This window comes from Gopherus evgoodei, chromosome 6 (assembly GCF_007399415.2).
Source record: "Gopherus evgoodei ecotype Sinaloan lineage chromosome 6, rGopEvg1_v1.p, whole genome shotgun sequence".
Taxonomy (NCBI): domain Eukaryota; kingdom Metazoa; phylum Chordata; order Testudines; family Testudinidae; genus Gopherus; species Gopherus evgoodei.
The window spans coordinates 117,775,253-117,789,524 of record NC_044327.1 but is presented as its reverse complement, the minus strand read 5'-3'; positions in this window follow the sequence as shown (position 1 = coordinate 117,789,524).

The following is a 14,272-nucleotide window of genomic DNA, read 5'->3' as shown; positions in this document are numbered from 1 at the left end:
TCAGGCGGCCCATGTGTCAGTCCAAACCACCTGGCACTGACTTAGGAACAATCACAAGAAGGGTGTTATGTTCTTCCCTCCCCCAACATTTTAAGCAAGACTATTTGTTGTCTCCAATTTTTCCCAGGATTCATATTCCATATAAATATGCCAAATCTTGAGTCTATGCAGGTGTAATATTTCTGAAACTCTTCTGCCTATGCAGAATTCTAGTGAATGAAATTGTTTTTCCTTTAAACTGAATATGAGAAGTCAGGGCTGGCGCTTCCATTTAGGCGACCTAGGCGGTCTCCTAGGGCACCAGGATTTGGGGAGGTGGCATTTTGCTGCCCCTGGCTGCAATTCGGCGGCAGGGGGTCCTTCCGCGCTCTGGGTCAGAGACGGCAATTCTGCAGTGGGTCCTTCACTCGCTCCGGGACCCGCCGCCGAAGTGCCCCAAAGACCGGGAGCATGGAAGGACCCGCCCACCGTAGAATTGCCGCCAATGACCGGGAGCACAGAAGGACCCCCGCCTAGGGCACCAAAAACCCTGGCGCCGCTCCTGTGGGCAGTGCTAAGAGAGAAAGCTGTGAAATAGGATGTGCTGGGGAGAAACAGCTTTAACTGGTTCCGTTTTCTTTAAAAGATTTTTTTCCCTCTGTTAGTTTTCTCTGTGGTTCCATTCCTGTAAACATGTACATATTTGATCAATGTTACTACCATGAATATTCCCAATGATTAAACAGTAATAAAAATAAGACATGCTTAAGTGTTTTCAGGGTCATGACCTATGTTAGTTACTTCATTGCTGATTTTTACTTCATGCTTTGGCAGAAAATAGCATCAGTGTGTGCAGTTCCAAACTATTAGACCCAAAATGTGAAATTTTTAATTGATTTTTTTTTCCAAGAAAAAAATGCCTTTCATTTCTTTCAAAATGTTTTAACTGAATAAAAGGAAAGATTTGACCATATCAATTATCTTTCAATAATCAGGAAGTTTGTGCAATATTGTTATTGGATTTCAGAATATTCATGCACTACTACTTACCATTTACCAAACATTTTCCAAAGTTCTTGCATTACTTTAGTACTGTCTCAATTCAACACATCGAAATATCAGCCTGATCACTTCGCTCTGCATAGAACTGCCTGAAATCTAGTACTGACATCAGTGAAACCTGAACTTCCTGAAACCAAGAACTGACTTCAACAGGGCTACTAACAAGACTGGAAGAGTCCAATCATGCATACTCTCACCTTTTTATATTCTCTGTATGTATAAATATCTCCTGTCTGTGTGTTCCATTCTATGCATCCGAAGAAGTGAGCTGTAGCCCACGAAAACTTATGCTGAAATAAATTTGTTAGTCTCTAAGGTGCCACAAGTACTCCTGTTCTTTTTGTGGATACAGACTAACATGGCTGCTACTCTGAAACCTAACAAGACTAAGATCAAGTATGTCCATAGGTGTTTGCAAGTTCAGGTGCTTCATCGGTAGTATGCTGTGTAAATACAGTACTACTACTACAGCTGTGTATCTTATGATGCACTCGCTGACTCCTAGCTGCTTTCCATGCACACAAGAAGGATGGTCCCCTCTCTGAAGAGCTCACAGTCTAAAGTTATATTTATGCAAAAGGTGGCAGAGTTGAGATCAACATTGGCATTTTCTTATTTTCGAGTACTTAATTGTACAGCCAAAGTGAAGGACCGTGTGCTATGGCTGGCAGTTGGAGGCTGTGAGCTTCAAAGGAAGGTTTGAAAGCTCGAAGCCTCTGGTAATTGGCTGAGCCTTAATCAGTGGGCGGGGCATTAACTCAGGCCAGGGCTTTATAAAGCCGCATACAAGCAACCAAGGGCTGCTAACAGGGAGTTTTGCAAGGGAGTTTTCGAGGTGAAGGAGGAGCAAATACAGCATCTGTGGGCTAAGTGACTGTCTGTAGTGTGTGTGTGTTTGTGTTTGGGGGTTACTTGCTGTGTGCTGTGTGCTGAGCTCGTGTTTGTTAGTCTGTTTGTTTGTTTGGTGGTTTGAGGGACCGTGTGCTGTGGCTGGCAGTTGGAGGCCGTGAGCTTCAAAGGAAGGTTTGAAAGCTCGAAGCCTCTGGTAATTGGCTGAGCCTTAATCAGTGGGTGGGGCATTAACTCAGGCCAGGGCTTTATAAAGCCGTGCACAAGCAATCAGGGAGCTTGCGAACAGGGAGTTTTGCAAGGGAGTTTGGAAGGGGAATGAGAAGGGAGGGGGGGTCCCTTGTGGGTCCTACCTGTTCCCCTGTAGTCCCCTTAAAACCTATAATCCAAACCATATTCCAGAACCCCTTTCTTTAAACCACCCTCTCATTAACTAGGAGACAATGCAGGCAGAAGCCCAGCAGCAGAGTGGGGGCTCTCCAGTTTATTGCACTGAGTGTAGCATGTATGATTACCTGCCTTGTGGCTGGGTGGTGTATGTGTGCAGTCAGTGAAAGGAGCTCCTGGCCCTCAGAGACCACGTACGGACTTTGGAGGCCAGGGTGGCAGAACTAGAGGAGCTAAGAGAGGCAGAGAGGTATGTTCATGAGGCTTTCCGGGACACTGTAGAATTGTCCCACCTCCACTCAGACAGCCTCTGTGCTGTTGAGGAGGAAGAAAGGCTCAGGGAAGCAGAGCAGTTAATGGGAGCAGAGAGAAACCTTCCCATAGTTGGGATCCTCCTTCCAGATGGTGCTGGAGTTGCCTCTCGCACTGAGGTTACCTCTCTGGGGGAGGGAACTCCAGTTGCTAGGAAAAAGGAGGTGTTAGTAATGGGAGATTCGATCATTAGAAACACAGATAGATGGGTTTGTGATGACTGAGAGAATTGTATGGTGACTTGCCTGCCTGGTGGGAAGGTTGCGGATCTCTCGAGGCATCAAGACAGACTTATGTGTAGTGCTGGGGAGGAGCTGGTGGTCGTGGTACATGTAGGTACCAATGACATAGGGAAGGATAGGAAAGATGTCCTGGAAGCCAAATTTAGGCTGCTAGGGAAGAGATTGAAATCCAGGATCTCTATGGTAGCATTGTCAGAAATGCTCCCAGTTCCACGCACAGGGCCAGGTAGGCAGGCAGAGCTTCAGAGTCCAATGTGTGGATGAGACGATGGTGTAGAGAGGAGGGGTTTACGTTCATTAGGAATGGGGAAACTTTTGGGATGGGGGGAGCCTATACAGGAGAGATGGGCTCCACTTAAACCAAAGTGGAACCAGACTTCTGGCACTAAATATTAAAAAGGTTGCAGAGCAGTTTTTAAACTAGGAGATGGGGGAAAGCCGACTGCTGCAGAAGAGCATGTGGATCGGACACAGACTTCTCTTAGGGGAGAGTCTGATGATAGGGAATCTCCAGGTTACAGTCAGGAACAGAGGATGGAAGAGGATAATTTAAGGGCCGGATCAGATAATAAACAGTCACATAAAAAAGAATCTGGCACATCAGAAAAGAACAAATAAACAGGGACAAGTTTTTAAAGTGCTTGTACACAAATGCTAGAAGTCTAAATAATAAGATGGGTGAACTAGAGTGCCTTGTGATAAAGGAGGATTTGATATAATAGGTTTCACAGAAACCTGGTGGACTGAGAGCAATCAATGGGACACAATCATTCCGGGGTACAAAATATATCGGAAGGACAGAACAGGTCGTGCAGGGGGAGCAGTGGCACTATATGTGAAAGAAAATGTAGATTCAAATGAAGTAAAAATGTTAAGGGAATCCATATGTTGCATAGAATCCCTATGGATAGAAATTTCATGCTCTAATAAAACTATAACATTAGGGATCCATTATCAACCACCTGACCAGGACAGTAATAGTGATGATGAAATGCTAAGGGAAATTAGAGATGCTATCAAAATTAAGAACCCAATAATAGTGGGGGATTTCAATTATCCCCATATTGACTGGGAACATTTCACTTCAGGACGAAATGCAGAGATAAAATTTCTCTATACTTTAAATGACTGCTTCATGGAGCAGCTGGTACGGGAACCCACAAGGGGAAAGGCAACTCTAGATTTAATCCTGAGTGGAGCGCAGGAGCTGGTCCAAGAGGTAACTATAGCAGGACCGCTTGGAAATAGTGACCATAATACAATAGCATTCAACATCCCTGTGGGGGAAAGAACACCTCAACAGCCCAACACTGTGGCATTTAATTTCAAAAGAGGGAACTATACAAAAATGAGAGGGTTAGTTAAACAAAAGTTAAAAGGGACAGTGACTAAAGTGAAATCCCTGCAAGTTGCATGGGCCCTTATTAAAGACACCATAATAGAGGCCCAACTTCAATGTATACCTCAAATTAAGAAACACAGTAAAAGAACTAAAAAAGAGCCGCCATGGCTTAATAACCATGTAAAAGAAGCAGTGAGAGATAAAAAGACTTCCTTTAAAAAGTGGAATTCAAATCCTAGTGAGGCAAATAGAAAGGAGCACAAACACTGCCAGCTTAAGTGCAAGAGTGTAATAAGAAAAGCCAAAGAGGAGTTTGAAAAACAGCTAGTCAAAAACTCCAAAGGTAATAACAAAATGTTTTTTAAGTACATCAGAAGCAGGAAGCCTGCTAAACAACCAGTGGGGCCCCTTGATGATCGAAATACAAAAGGAGCGCTTAAAGATGATAAAGTCATTGCGGAGAAACTAAATGGATTCTTTGCTTCAGTCTTCACGGCTGAGGATGTTAGGGAGATTCCCAAACCTGAGCCGGCTTTTGTAGGTGACAAATCTGAGGAACTGTCACAGATTGAAGTGTCACTAGAGGAGGTTTTGTAATTAATTGATAAACTCAACATTAACAAGTCACTGGGACCAGATGGCATTCACCCAAGAGTTCTGAAAGAACTCAAATGTGAAGTTGCGGAACTATTAACTAAGGTTTGTAAGCTGTCCTTTAAATCGGCTTCGGTACCCAATGACTGGAAGTTAGCTAATGTAATGGCAATATTTAAAAAGGACTCTAGAGGTGATCCCGGCAATTACAGACCAGTGAGTCTAACGTCGGTCATGGGCAAATTAGTCGAAACAATAGTTAAGAATAAAATTGTCAGACACATAGAAAAACATAAACTGTTGAGCAATAGTCAACATGGTTTCTGTAAAGGGAAATCGTGTCTTACTAATCTATTAGAGTTCTTTGAAGGGGTCAGCAAACATGTGGACAAGTGGGATCCAGTGGACATAGTATACTTAGATTTCCAGAAAGCCTTTGACAAGATCCCTCACCAAAGGCTCTTACATAAATTAAGCTGTCATGGGATAAAAGGGAAGGTCCTTTCATGGATTGAGAACTGGTTAAAAGACAGGGAACAAAGGGTAGCAATTAATGGTAAATTCTCAGAACGGAGAGGGATAACTAGTGGTGTTCCCCAAGGGTCAGTCCTAAGACCAATCCTATTCAATTTATTCATAAATGATCTGGGGAAAGGGGTAAACAGTGAGGTGGCAAAGTTTGCAGATGATACTAAACTACTCAAGATAGTTAAGACCAAAGCAGATTGTGAAGAACTTCAAAAAGATCTCACAAAACTAAGTGATTGGGCAACAAAATGGCAAATGAATTTAAGTGGATAAATGTAAAGTAATGCACATTGGAAAAATAACCCCAACAATACATACAGTATGATGGGGCTAATTCAGTTACAACGAATCAGAAAAAAGATCTTGGTGTCATCGTAGATAGTACTCTGAAGAGGTCCATGCAGTGCGCAGAGGCGGTCAAAAAAGCAAACAGGATGTTAGAATCATTAAAAAGGGATAGGGAATAAGACTCAGAATATATTATTGCCCTTATATAAATCCATGGTACGCCCACATCTCGGATACTGTGTACAGATGTGTCTCCTCACCTCAAAAAAGATATTCTAGCACTAGAAAAGGTTCAGAAAAGGGCACTAAAATGATTAAGGGTTTGGAGAGGGTCCATATGAGGAAGATTAAAGAGGCTAGGCCTCTTCAGCTTGGAAAGAGGAGACTAAGGGGGATATGATAGAGGTATATAAAATCATGAGTGATGTGGAGAAAGTGGATAAGGAAAAGTTATTTACTTATTCCCATAATACAAGAACTAGGGATCACCAAATGAAATTAATAGGTAGCAGGTTTAAAACAAATAAAAGGAAGTTCTTCACACAGTGCACAGTCAACTTGTGGAACTCCTTACCTGAGGAGGTTGTGAAGGCTGGGACTATAACAACGTTTAAAAGGGAACTGGATAAATTCATGGTGGCTAAGTCCATAAATGGCTATTAGCCAGGAAGGGTAAAGAATGGTGTCCCTAGCCTCTGTTCATCAGAGGATGGAGATGGATGGCAGGAGAGAGATCACTTGATCATTGCCTGTTAGCTTCACTCCCTCTGGGGCACGTGGCATTGGCCACTGTTGGTAGACAGATACTGGGCTAGATGGACCTTTGGTCTAACCCAGTACAGCCGTTCTTATGTTGTGTTCCCTTAATGTGGCATTTTTCGGGTGACCACTTCTCTTTCTCTCTCATTTTACAGATACAGAAACACATGCACAGACACACTCCATGAAAGATAGAGGCCTATGTAACAGATTAACAAACACAAATTTCATTAGGGCCACTGCTCAGTCCAAGAAAGCAGTAATCTCCAAAACAGTGCCTGGGTTGGGGAAAAAATATAGTCATATGCCTCTCACTCCCATCTCTTTATGTTCATTTCAGACAGTGATTAGACTGACCCCGATATTCCTCTTTATCTGTGATGTATAGCCACTCCTCTCCCCCCCCACACACACTTTGATAGGCCAAAAGAGTTACCTTTTGTGCTTAAATATCTTAAGGTGGGTCTACCATACTCTTCCCTCTCCAACCATATACCAACCCTTACCTTGCTGACAGGAAAATACAAACACTGTAGGAACCCTGCACACAGACACGTACACACACACACACACACACACACACACACACTGCCTTAATGTCCATAAAATCATAGAAATGTAGGGCTAGAAGAGACATCAAGAGGTCAACTCGTCCATCTCCCCACACATAGGAAGACCATCTTCTCCTCCCCATTCTTTAATCTTTTCCATTGTTCTCTCCTACTATCTCTCATTTACACCTTTGTAGCATTTTTCCTTTTTCTTCTTTTCTTTCTCCCTTTTATTATTTTCTTCTCTCTTCTTCTGTTTCTCAAACCCCCTCTCTTTTGGGTGTCTTACTGGCCATATGCATGCAGAAATTAGGAGTCAGCATGGTCTGGTATTTTGAATATCAGGTCTTAAGAGATTTGTCCAAGGTCAAAAAATAACCTGGAAATGCCTAATAGCCTAGGATTCTTCTCCTACATTATTGGAACCCATTGGAGCCCAGATCTGGAAAAAGAACTCAAGAGGAACTCATACAGTTGGAGGGTATAGTTCACTCAATCTGACTCATGAAACATATTCCCATGTGGAAATTCCTCTCTGGAACACATTGGTCTGCCCTTGATTGCAGTAATTGGACTCAGTACATTATTCCATGTGTGTATGTATCATCTCAACTTTATTTAAGCTGTGTAGCCTGAAACCTATGATAGAAGGGAGGTGATTGAGTGAGCTCTTTTATGGCATCTACTGGAGGACTAAGGGAGCGACTGAGTGAGTCAGTACCTTATTACCTCTGAACTGCAAGTAGTTTGGGATATGACTAAGTATTGTACTTTGGAGATTATTCTGCTGGGTATAGGATCACTCTGAATAAAAAAACTGATGTTTGCCAAGGTGGGTAAGAGGCCCTGCACAGAGCTAGGAAATGAAAGAAGAAAGATTGCACATTCATGGCTTACTGCTGGGAATACCTCTCTGGGGGAGTGGGGGCTCTGATGAATTCTTAAGGCTACTGATCACCTCAAATCTGAAAGAGCTAAGAGCTATAGTTACCGCACAGCTCACCAAAGGTCCTGGTTGTCTAGCTAGCGGAAAACAGCTGTCAGACCCCAGCAGCAGTTCCGGTCACCTGACAGCAGGCAGAGCAAGGCAGTAGCTGGATTCACCCCTGGGCCACAGCTTCCCAACAGGTGAGCAGCAGAGTGAGATCAGTTGCATGCACTGTAGTGGGAGAAGAGACATTCGTAGTAATTGTCTACATCAGCCTAAATGCAGGTGAGTCTCCCCTGTACTAGCTGGTGAAATCATTATAGCAGGACACGTGGTGAAGCCCCAGAGCTGCCTACAAAACAGGGACCATGATTTTCCTGGACTCCTGGAACTATAAGCTGTAAATGAGGAAGTTGGGGACCCATGAAATGAGAGTGGGAGCCTGGTAGGCAGAACAAACTGCATCAGCCATTCTAGGTCCCAATTGTTAGGAAGTGTAAATTATGTACCCCGAGGTAAATGGTGGTAGAAGGTGTGACACTGAAAATACTTGTTCTAGTTCAACCAAGACTTTTCCTTTTCTTTCCTCCACCCAATAAAGTTTGTTTGTTTAAACCTTTGTGCTCACGAGTGGGTACAGATCTGCCTAGCAAAAGTGCCCAGAATGCTTATAGGTTCCCAGATTACTGGGTGGAGGCTCAAGTAAAAAAAACATTAAGAAATTATACAGAATTTGGTGGTGATGGGGGACTTCAACTATCCAGATATATGTTGGGAAAATAACACCGCGAGGCACAGACTATCCAATAAGTTCCTGGACTGCATTGCAGACAACTTTTTATTTCAGAAAGTTGAAAAAGTTACCAGGGGGGAAGCTGTTCTAGATTTGATTTTAACAAATAGGGAGGAACTTGTTGAGAATTTGGAAGTAGAAGGAAGCTTGGGTGAAAGTGATCATGAAATAGATAGAGTTTGGCAATTCTAAGGAAGGGTAGAAGGGAGTACAGCAAAATAGAGACAATGGATTTCAGGAAGGCGGGTTTTGGTAAGCTCAGAGAGCTTGATAGGTAAGGTCCCATGGGAATCAAGACTGAGGGGAAAAACAACTGAGGAGAGTTGGCAGTTTTTCAAAGGGACGCTATTAAGGGCCCAAAAGCAAGCTATTCTGATGGTTAGGAAAGATAGAAAATCTGGCAAAAGACCACCTTGGCTTAATCACGAGATCTTGCGTGACCTACAAAATAAAAAGGCGTCATATAAAAAATGGAAACTAGGTCAGATACAAGGACGAATATAGGCAAATAACACAGGAATGCAGAGGCAAGATTAGAAAGGCAAAGGCACAAAATGAGCTCAACTAGCTATGGGAATAAGTGGAAACAAGAAGACTTTTTATCAATACATTAGAAGCAAGAGGAAGACCAAGGACAGGGTAGGCCCACTGCTCAGTGAGGAGGGGGAAACAATAACGGGAGACTTGGAATGGCAGAGATGCTTAATGACTTCTTTGTTTCGGTCTTCTCGAGAAGTCTGAAGGAATGTCTAATATAGTGATGCTTACGGGAAGAGGGTAGGTTTAGAATATAAAATAAAAAGAGCAGGTAAAAAATCACTTAGAAAAGTTAGATGCCTGCAAGTCACCAGGGCCTGATGAAATGCATCCTAGAATACTCAAGGAGTTAATAGAGGAGGGTATCTCAGCCTCTAGCTATTATCTTTGGGAAATCATTGGAGACAGGGGAGATTCCAGAAGACTGGAAGGGGGCAATATAGTGCCATCTATAAAAAGGAAATAAAAACAACCCAGGAAACTACAGACCAGTTAGTTAACTTCTGTGCCAGGGAAGATAATGGAGCAGGTAATTAAAGAAATCATCTGCAAACACTTGGAAGTTGGTAAGGTGATAGGGAATAGCCAGCATGGATTTGTAAAGAACAAATCGTGTCCAAACAATCTGATAGCATTCTTGATAGGATAACGAGCCTTGGTGGATAAGGGAGAAGCGGTGGTGTGATATACCTAGACTTTAGTAAGGCATTTGATACGGTCTCGCATGATATTCTTATAGATAAACTAGGAAAGTACAATTTAGATGGGGCTACTATAAGGTGGTGCATAACTGGCTGGATAACCGTACTCAGAGAGTAGTTATTAATGGCTCCCAATCCTGCTGGAAAGGTATAAACAAGTGGGGGTTCCGCAGGGGTCTGTTTTGGGACCGGCTCTGTTCAATATCTTCATCAACGATTTAGATGTTGGCATAGAAAGTACGCTTATTAAGTTTGCGGACGATACCAAACTGGGAGGGATTGTCAACTGCTTTGGAGGACAGGGTCAAATTCAAAAAGATCTGGACAATTGGAGAAATGGTCTGAGGTAACAGGATGAAGTTCAATAAAGATAAATGCAAAGTGCTCCACTTAGGAAGGAACAATCAGTTTCACACATACAGAATGGGAGGAGACTGTCTAGGAAGGAGTATGGCAGAAAGAGATCTAGGGGTCATAGTGGACCACAAGCTTAATATAAGTCAACAGTGTGATACTGTTGCAAAAAAAGCAAATGTGATTCTGGGATGCATTAACAGGTGTGTTGTAAACAAGACACGAGAAGTCATTCTTCCGCTTTACTCTGCGCTGGTTAGGCCTCAACTGGAGTATTGTGTCCAGTTCTGGGCACCGCATTTCAAGAAAGATGTGGAGAAACTGGAGAGGGTCCAGAAAAGAGCAACGAGAGTGATTAAAGGTCTTGAGAACATGACCTATGAAGGAAGGCTGAACGAATTGGGTTTGTTTAGTTTGGAAAAGAGAAGACTGAGAGGGGACATGATAGCAGTTTTCAGGTATCTAAAAGGGTGTCATCAGGAGGAGGGAGAAAACTTATTCACCTTAGCCTCCAATGATAGAACAAGAAGCAATGGGCTTAAACTGCAGCAAGGGAGATTTAAGTTGGACATTAGGAAAAAGTTCCTAACTGTCAGGGTAGTTAAACACTGGAATAGATTGCCTAGGGAAGTTGTGAAATCTCCATCTCTGGAGATATTTAAGAGTAGGTTAGATAAATGTCTATTAGAGATGGTCTAGACAGTATTTGGTTCTGCCATGAGGGCAGGGGACTGGACTCGATGACCTCTCGAGGTCCCTTCCAGTCCTAGAGTCTATGAATCTATGAGAATCCCCTAAAATAAGGACCTGGGCTCTAGTTGCCGCTGACACCATTGGCAGAAGGGTTACATTTAGTCATTTCAGGCCACAATGGTTGCTGCTGCAGGTGACACCACAGATATCCAATTCTGTTCCACTGAGGCCTGGTCTGCATTACGTGTTTAAACCGAATTTAGCAGTGTTAAACCAATTTAACTCTGCACCCGTCCACACAATGAGCCCTTTATATCAATATAAAGGGCTCTTTAAACTGATTTCTGTACTCCTCCTCGATGAGAGGAGTAGCGCTGAAATCGGTATTGTCATGTCGGATTAGGGTTAGTGTGGCCGCAAATCGACGGTATTGGCTTCCGGGCGGTATCCCACAGTGCACCATTGTGACCGCTCTGGACAGCAATCTGAACTCGGATGCACCAGCCAGGTAGACAGGAAAAGCCCCACGAACTTTTGAATTTCATTTCCTGTTTGCCCAGCGTGGAGCTCTGATCAGCACTGGTGGCCATGCAGTCCCAAATCCAAAAAGAGCTCCAGTATGGACCGTACGGGAGATACTGGATCTGATCGCTGTATGGGGAGACAAATCTGTTCTATCACAGCTCAGTTACAGAAGACGAAATGACAAAGCATTTGAAAAAATCTCCAGGCTATGATAGACAGAGGCCACAGCACAGTGCTGTGTGACAAGCGTAACTGAAAGCCAAAAAATGAAATGGATGCTCATGGAGGGAGGGAAGGGGTACTGAGGACTCCAGCTATCCCACAGTCCCCGCAGTCTCCAAAAAGCATTTGCATTCTTGGCTGAGATCCCAATGCCTGTAGGGTCAAACACATTGTCCGAGGTGGTTCAGGGTATATCTCATCAAAGGGAATCAAAACCAATAGTAAAAGGTTCTACAGCCACATAAACAAGAAGAAAACAAAGAAAGAAGAAGTGGGGCCGCTATACACTGATGATGGAATGGAGGTAAAGGACAACCTAGGCATGGCCCAATATCTAAATAAGTACTTTGCCTCCGTTTTTAATAAGGCTAGTGAGGAGTTTAGCGATGATGGAAGGATGATAAGTGGGAATGTGGATATGGAGGTGGATATTACTGCAACTGAGGTAGAGGCCAAACTTGAACAGCTTGATGGGACAAAATCGGAGGGCCCAGACAATCTCCATCCGAGGATATTAAAGGAACTGGCGCGTGAAATTGCGAACCCGTTAGCGATAATTTTTAAGCAGTCGATAAACTCGGGGGTTGTGCCGTACGACTGGAGGATTGCTAACGTAGTCCCTATTTTTAAGAAAGGGAATAAAAGTGATCCGGGTAATTATAGGCCTGTTAGCTTGACGTCTGTAGTATGTAAGGTCTTGGAAAAAATTTTAAGGGAGAAATTAGTCAAGGACATAGAGGTCAATGGTAATTGGGACGAATTGCAACATGGATTTACTAAAGGTAGATCGTGCCAAACCAATCTGATCTCCTTCTTTGAGAAGGTGACGGATTACTTAGATAAAGGAAATGCAGTAGATCTAATTTACCTCGATTTCAGTAAGGTGTTTGACACGGTTCCGCATGGGGAACTGTTAGTTAAATTGGAAAAGATGGGGATGAATATGAAAGTTGTAAGGTGGATAAGGAACTGGTTAAAGGGGAGACTCCAGCGGGTCGTATTGAAGGGTGAACTGTCAGGCTGGAAGGAGGTTACTAGTGGAGTCCCTCAAGGATCGGTTTTGGGACCGATCTTATTTAACCTTTTTATTACTGACCTTGGCACAAAGAGCGGGAATGTGCTAATAAAGTTTGCGGATGACACAAAGTTGGGGGGTATTGCTAACACGGAGAAGGACAGGGATACTATTCAGGAAGATCTGGACCACCTTGTAAACTGGAGTAAGAGTAATAGGATGAAATACAATAGTGAAAAGTGCAAAGTCATGCACTTAGGGATTAATAATAAGAATTTTAGATATACGTTGGGGACGCATCAGTTGGAAGCGACGGAAGAGGAGAAGGACCTTGGGGTATTGGTCGATAGCAGGATGACTATGAGCCGCCAATGTGATACGGCTGTTAAAAAAGCAAATGCGATTTTAGGATGCATTAGGCGAGGTATTTCCAGCAGGGATAAGGAGGTGTTAGTACCGTTATATAAGGCGCTGGTGAGACCCCATCTGGAATATTGTGTGCAGTTCTGGTGTCCCATGTTCAAGAAGGATGAATTCAAACTGGAACAGGTCCAGAGACGGGCTACTAGGATGATCCGAGGAATGGAAAACCTGCCTTATGAAAGGAGACTCAAAGAGCTTGGCTTTTAGCCTGGCCAAAGAAGGCTGCGGGTGGATATGCTTGTTCAATATAAATATATCAGGGGCGTTAACGTTAGGGAGGGAGAGGAATTATTTAAGTTTAGTTCTAATGTAGGCACGAGGACGAATGGGTACAAACTGGATATTAGGAAGTTTAGACTTGAAATTAGACGAAGGTTTCTAACCATTAGGGGAGTGAAGTTTTGGAACAGCCTTCCGAGGGAAGTAGTGGGGGCAAAAGACTTATCTGGCTTCAAGACTAAGCTTGATAAATATATGGAGGGGATGTTTTGATAGGATAGTTTAATTTGGGCAATTGATCTTGGATTATCACCAGATAAGTCTGCTCAATTGTCTGCGGGGAGATGTTGGATGGGATGGGAACTGAGATACTTCAGAGAATTCCTTCTTGGGTGCTGGCTGGTGAGTCTTGCCCACATACTCAGGGTTTAGCTGATCGCCATATTTGGGGTCGGGAAGGAATTTTCCTCCAGGGCGGATTGGCAGGGGCCCTGGAGGTTTTTCGCCTTCCTCTGCAGCGTGGGGCATGGGTCGCTTGCTGGTGGATTCTCTGCAGTTTGAGGTCTTCAAACCAGTTTTGAGGATTTCAATAACTCAGTCCTGGATTAGGGGTTGTATAAAAGTGGATGGGTAGGGTTCTGTGGCCTGCCTTGTGCAGGAGGTCAGACTAGATGATCATATTGGTCCCTTCTGACCTATGAGTCTATGAGTCTATGAATTTAGCCCCCCTCCCCTCGTGAAAGAAAAGGGAAAAAAATCTTTGACTTTTTTCAGTGTCACCGTGTGTCTACTGCATGCTGCTGATAGACGCGGTGCTGCGGCACTGAACAGTAGGATCCTCTCCCCTCCCTTCTCCAGTGGCAGACAGTACAAAATGACTGATAGCTTTTCTCATCATCCTGTGAGTGCGCCTGGCTGGCCTTGGTGAGGTCGGCCGGGGGCGCCTGGGTGAAAATAGGAATGACTCCC